General features: G+C 42.2%; 1 non-coding gene across 1 annotated transcript; it reads left to right on the top strand.

The window, feature by feature from the left end:
• Window positions 1-2,876: 2,876 nt before the first annotated feature.
• On the top strand, window positions 2,877-2,980 carry LOC112535333. Its single transcript, XR_003079487.2, has one exon. It is a non-coding gene; the product is annotated as a small nucleolar RNA R71 (small nucleolar RNA).
• Window positions 2,981-6,015: the final 3,035 nt, after the last annotated feature.

Below are 6,015 nucleotides of genomic sequence, written 5' to 3'. Positions count from 1 at the left end.
GCCTAGCAATCTTAGAAAAATCTCTAATAAATCTCCTATAAAACCACTCGCATGGCCCGGGAAGACTCCTAACCTTTAAGGTAGGAGGAGGTAGCTTAGATATTACTTCTACCTTAGCTCTATCCACCTCCATCCCGGCTGAGAGATCTTATGCCCTAAAACAATCCCCTCTCTTACCATGAAATGACATTTTTCCTAGTTTAGTACCAAGTTAGCCTCAATACATCTAGCTAACATGCGCTCAAGGTTTGCCAAACAAAGAGAGAAAGAATTACCAAAAATAGAGAAGTCATCCATAAATACCTCCATAGACTCCTCAATCATGTCCTCAAAAATAGCCATCATGCACTGCTGAAATGTAGCTGGTGCATTGCACAGTCCGAATGGCATCCGTCTATAAGCAAACGTCCCATAAGGGCAGGTGAAGGTAGTCTTCTCTTGGTCCTCAGGTGCAATAGGAATCTGAAAGTAACCTGAAAAGCCATCAAGAAAACAATAAAACATGTGGCCTGCTAAACGTTCAATCATCTGATCAATGAAAGGAAGAGGGAAAGTGGTCCTTCCGAGGGTTGCATCATTAAGCCTACGAATCAATGCAAACTCGGAAGCTTGTTACCGTCCGAGTCGGGATCAGCTCATCCTTCTCATTCCTTACCACTGTGATGCCTCCTTTCTTGGGTACAACCTGCACAGGACTAACCCACGAACTGTCAGAAATGGGATATATCAAACCTGCATCAAGAAGTTTAATTACCTCCTTCTTTACCACTTCTTTCATGTTCGGATTGAGTCGTCTTTGAGGTCGAACGACCAAACTGGCCCCCCAATGAAATCTTATGAGAGCGAAACTTGGATTTATGCCCGGGATATCGGCTATATTGAAAGCAAAGGCCTTCTTGTACTTCCTTAGAACTTCCAACAAGCATGGCTTGTTCTTCGGGGAGTTAGATCTACCGCTATGATTACTGGTAAGCGCTTCTCTTCATCCAGGAAGGCATAAACCAAGTGGCTCGGTAATTCCTTCAGTTCTAAAACTGGTGGGTCCTCGAATGAAGTCTTTACTTTCCGCACCCCAGACCTGTCAAGAAAAAGATAGGGATCAGTTGACAAGCTCGGCTCAGAAGCCAATAAAACAGCGAGTTGCTCCAACACTTGCTCATTGGACAACTCCTCCTCATCCTCAGCTAATGCTACTTGCAAAGGGTCAGCACATAAAATTTCTTGTAAATGGGACTCAACCACATCATCAATAACATCAATAGAACATACAGTATTATCATAGTCCAGTGATTGTCTCATGGAAGTGGCCAGGTCAAAGGTAATGGTCTCATCATTAACTCTAAGCTTAAGCTTTCCATCGCTTACATCGATAACAGCCCTTGATGTAGCTAGGAAAGGCCTACCCAGGATAAGAGGCACAGTGTTATCACCCTCCATATCCATTACCACAAAATCTACAAGAAAGATAAATTTATCTACCTTTACAAGTACATCTTCAACAATACCTCTAGGAATTTTAACAGTCCTATCTGCTAATTGAACTAGTGGGCATTAAGTTAATTTGGCAAATAAACTAGTGGGCATTAAGTTAATACTGGCTCCTAAATCAGCCAATGCACCACTAATTGATAAATCACCAATCATACAAGGGATAGTAAAACTCCCTGGATCTCGTCGCTTGAGTGGCAGTTTGTTCTGGAGAATAGCTGAACACTCCTCATTAAGCACCACCTGACCAAGATCCTCCAACTTCCTCTTGTTGCTCAAAATCTCCTTTAAAAACTTGGCGTATTTCGGCATCTGTGAAATTGCCTCAACAAAAGCTAAGTTAATTTTCAGCTGCTTAAATAAGTCAAGAAACTTACTGTATTGCTTGTCCACCATATCCTGTCTCAACCTTGCAGGATATGGTACCGGGGGCTGATGCTCCCGCACAGGGCTCTTTTGCCTGTCTTCTTTCTTTCTCTCATTCTCTACCATCTCAAGGTCTGGTCCTTCCTTAGCTGGCTCGACCTGCACGATTGTATTATCCTTATCAGCTAAAGGCAAAGAACCAGTCAAATTCTTACCTGAACGCAAGGTGATAGCTTTGCAATGCTCCCTCGGGTTTGACTCTGTAGTGCTAGGGAGCGATCCTGAAGGTCTCTCTGAAAGCATCTTAGAAATTTGGCCAATTTGAGTCTCCAAGTTCTGAATCGAGGCCTCACGATTCCTAAGTGCACTATCGGTCTACTGGAATCTTGTTTCTGTAGATGTCACAAACTTCATCATGAGCTCCTCTAAATTTGACTTCTTTTCTTGGGAGGAGGAGCTTGTGCAGGCCCAGCTGGTTATTGCGTTGTGGCTGTTGATGAAGTCTTTGGAAACCTGGCGGACCCTGGGCATTATTGTTCCTCCAACTGAAATTGGGGTGATTGCGCCATCCAGGGTTGTATGTATTGCTGTAGGGGTTATTCTGCTGTCTTGGGGCATTCCCCATATAATCAACCTGTTCAACATCAGAAGATATAGTAGAATTAGATGGAAAACTAATAGAAGATGAAGCAAACATACCTCCATGATCGACCGTAATGCGGGCCACCACAAAACTCGCAGCCCAACGTCACTGTGTGAACTGGCATTTGGAGTTGGTCGATTTTCTTGGCTAGAAGCTCCACTTGAGCTCGCCAAGGCTGTAGAGTCCACTTGGTTGACCACTCCTTGTCTTCCCCGGTCGGTTCCTAGAGGATTGCCATTGATAGTTGTTCATGGCCATTTCCTCTATCAAGTTCGAGCTTGCTCGGGCGTCTCTTGTTTAGCGCCCTGCTGCGGCATCCACCATCGCCTCGCTGCGAGGTTCAACCCGTGTAGAAGGTCCGAACTGCATCCACACCGGCAATCCGTGATGTGGGCGGCATCTCAAAAGATCTTTAAATCTCTCCCATGCATCGACATGCTTTCATCATCAAACCGCACAAAAGAAGATGTCATTTCTAAGTTTAGCAGTTTTAGCGGGAGGAAAATACTTATATAAAAATTTTTCGGCCAACGCCTTCCAGGTAGTGATCGTCTGTTGTGGAAGAGATTGCAACCATCTCTTTGCTCTGTCCCTCAAGGAAAATGGAAACAATCTCAGCCGAATGGCATCATCGGTTGTTCCATTTATTTTGAATGTGTCACAAATCTCCAAAAAGTTGGAGATATGTGCATTGGGATCCTCGCTGGGCAATCCTCCAAACTGCACGCTTTGTTGGATCATCTGGATAACATTGGCCTTTATCTCAAAATTGTTGGCCGCTACAGCAGGTCTGACTATACTAGTTTTCGTCCCATCCAAAGATGGTCGAGCAAACTCGTACATCGTCCTCTGATCCTCATCGGCGTGGGGGTCATGGTTTTCCATCGTGTCTAGTCTATCCACAGGTATCTCAACCTCAATCTCCTCCTCTTCTAATTGCAACCTCTTCCTTAAGAGTCTGAGGGATCGTTCTGGATCAGATAGAGGCTCTATAAGATTCGAGTTTGAGCTCCTGGTCATAAACTACCTGAAACCGAAAGTCCACACAACCACCGATCAACAAAAATAATATAATAATAAATAATAATAGAATTAAAGAATAAATGAATAAAACAAATAATGACTAAATTAACACAAAAACAATTCACTCTAGTTCACTACACACAAGAACGCGCCAAAAACTTGATGGGTTCTTTATGCAACCTACACCTAAGGCGTTGAACCTACCGATGCAGCCCTAGCACTAGTGAGTATCAAGGTCGTATCCTCGGAGATCGGGTGAACCTAGAGTTACTACCTTGCTATGTTATCTAGTCCGAAATAGGGTGTGAAAGTTCTAACATACCGGCCTAATGGTTATGAGTGCAATTAAGTAAATGAAGGACAACAATGGACAATTAAAAGACAATTGTAAAGAGAGAAATAAATCCAAAAGGGAGCCTAAGTGATGGAATTCTAAAGATGAATTTTATGGATTGCCGATCTTGCTTACCCGTGCCTAAATCCTGAATTGAATCCCGGTTCCTCTCTCGAGCTTACCGGATTCCTAAACCTGCACTAACCTAATGGAATCTCTTCCTATCAGATTACTACAAATTAGCATTAAGTATGATTTAAGACTATTAAGAGTTGTTAGTTCTTAATCCGGCGAGTAAATCAACCTCATCTCTAAGTGTTAACTACCAGTCCTTACTATTCAAAATCCAGTTGTAACAAGCATTTCTCAATGTCAAGAAACAACCTAATAAACAATTAATCCAACGTCTCAAATTAATTGCATCAAACGTTTATTACTGAATAGCAAGAAGATTGCAAGAATGACAATTATAAAAAACTAACAATTAAGCATAATCCATCAACAAAGGTGAACCCTAATGGATTCAAAAGATCTAGCTGCTCATGTTCATAGTCAAAGCAATTAAAGAACAAAATAAGGAAAAACAAATTAAAGGTATGTACACCCTTCTCTTTCCAAGTCGAATGAGAAACCCTAAATTTGCAAATTCAAAATCTCAAACCCTAGTTGCCTCTTGAATGCTCCCAAAGTTTGTCTTGATCTTCAATTCGATGTTGGAATAAGTGGAATCCCCCCTTCAATTGATGAAAACTGATCTCTCCAGGTCTACAATTGAGGTATAGGAAATATTTGATTAAGTGTGTGTCTTGGAATTGAGTCCAAAAATCGTCTTTTTTTTATTAGAATTCAAAATCGCATATATAGTTGATTGATTCAAGACGCCGAGTCCGGCCGTCAATCTGTGAGTCTGTTGTCCGAGCCACCACGAGGCCATGCCCAAGGCGGCCGATCCACCACAGAGGCAGTCTTCGGAGGCCGTGGTGGCTACCAAGGCGCAATAAATGGCACAATTAGGGATAGCCTCTTGATAATTCAACACGGCCGGAGTCCAGGCCGTGCTCAACCGTCGGGGTGCTTGTTCTCGCCCAATTTGATGGATTTTGCTCCGTAATCCCACGTATTTCCCTCGATTACTGATGGTGTCCTTAGAAAATGACCTGAAATGAAAAGGGAAACAAAAGACAGGTGATTCTAGCATAAAATGGGATAATCATGCATAAAAATGTGAACAATCGGGCATGAAAACATGTATAGTATGATGCTTATCATTGCTGAAGTCCTTCCAAAAGGTATGGCATTTCAGCAAAAGAAGAAATTCTTTTTTGAATTGAAATACTACATTTAGGAGGACCCTTTCTTATTTAAGAGTTTGTGCAGATCAGGTTATTCGACGATGTGTACATAGGGAGGAGATCCTCTAGATTTTGAGGCATTGCCATGAAGGACCAAGAAGAGGTCATCAAGCTGCAAATCACACAACTAGGACGGTGCTAGACTCTGGATTCTACTGGCTGACGATCTTTAGGGATGCTAAAGCATTTGTTCAGATTTGTGATGCATGCCAAAAATCAGGTAACATCTCTACTCGTGATGAGATGCTCCAAACGAGCATTCATGTTGTTTAGATTTTTGATGTTTGGGGCATCGACTTCATGGGACCCTTTCCTTCTTCCTAAGGTAATAAATATATCTTAGTTGCGTAGAGTACTTTTCTAAGTGGCCCGAAGTGCAAGCTTTTCCCACTGATGATGCTAGGGTAGTTACAAGATTCCTCAAAAGACTTTTTGCTAAGTTCAGGACACCTAGAGCTCTTATTAATGACAAAGGGACTCATATTTGTAATGCCCAGTTAGAAAAGGTGCTTAAACGCTATGGTGTATCACGCAGCTTTTCTACATCCTATCACCCACAAACTAGTGGGTAAGTGGAGGTTACTAATAGGGGTTTGAAACAGATTTTAAAGAAAACTGTAAGAGTGAGTAGGAAGGACAAGGCGGAGAAGCTAGATGATGCCTTGTGGGCATTTAGGATGGCCTATCGTACTTCAACTAGTTTTACACCATATAGGCTAGTTTATGGGAAAGCATGACATCTGCATGTTGAACATGAGCATAAAGCATTATGGGCTTTGAAAACTTGCAATTTTAATGTTGTTAATGCA

This window comes from Ricinus communis, chromosome 9 (genome assembly GCF_019578655.1).
Source record: "Ricinus communis isolate WT05 ecotype wild-type chromosome 9, ASM1957865v1, whole genome shotgun sequence".
Classification (NCBI taxonomy): domain Eukaryota; kingdom Viridiplantae; phylum Streptophyta; class Magnoliopsida; order Malpighiales; family Euphorbiaceae; genus Ricinus; species Ricinus communis.
This window is presented reverse-complemented; position numbering and strand designations above follow the sequence as displayed.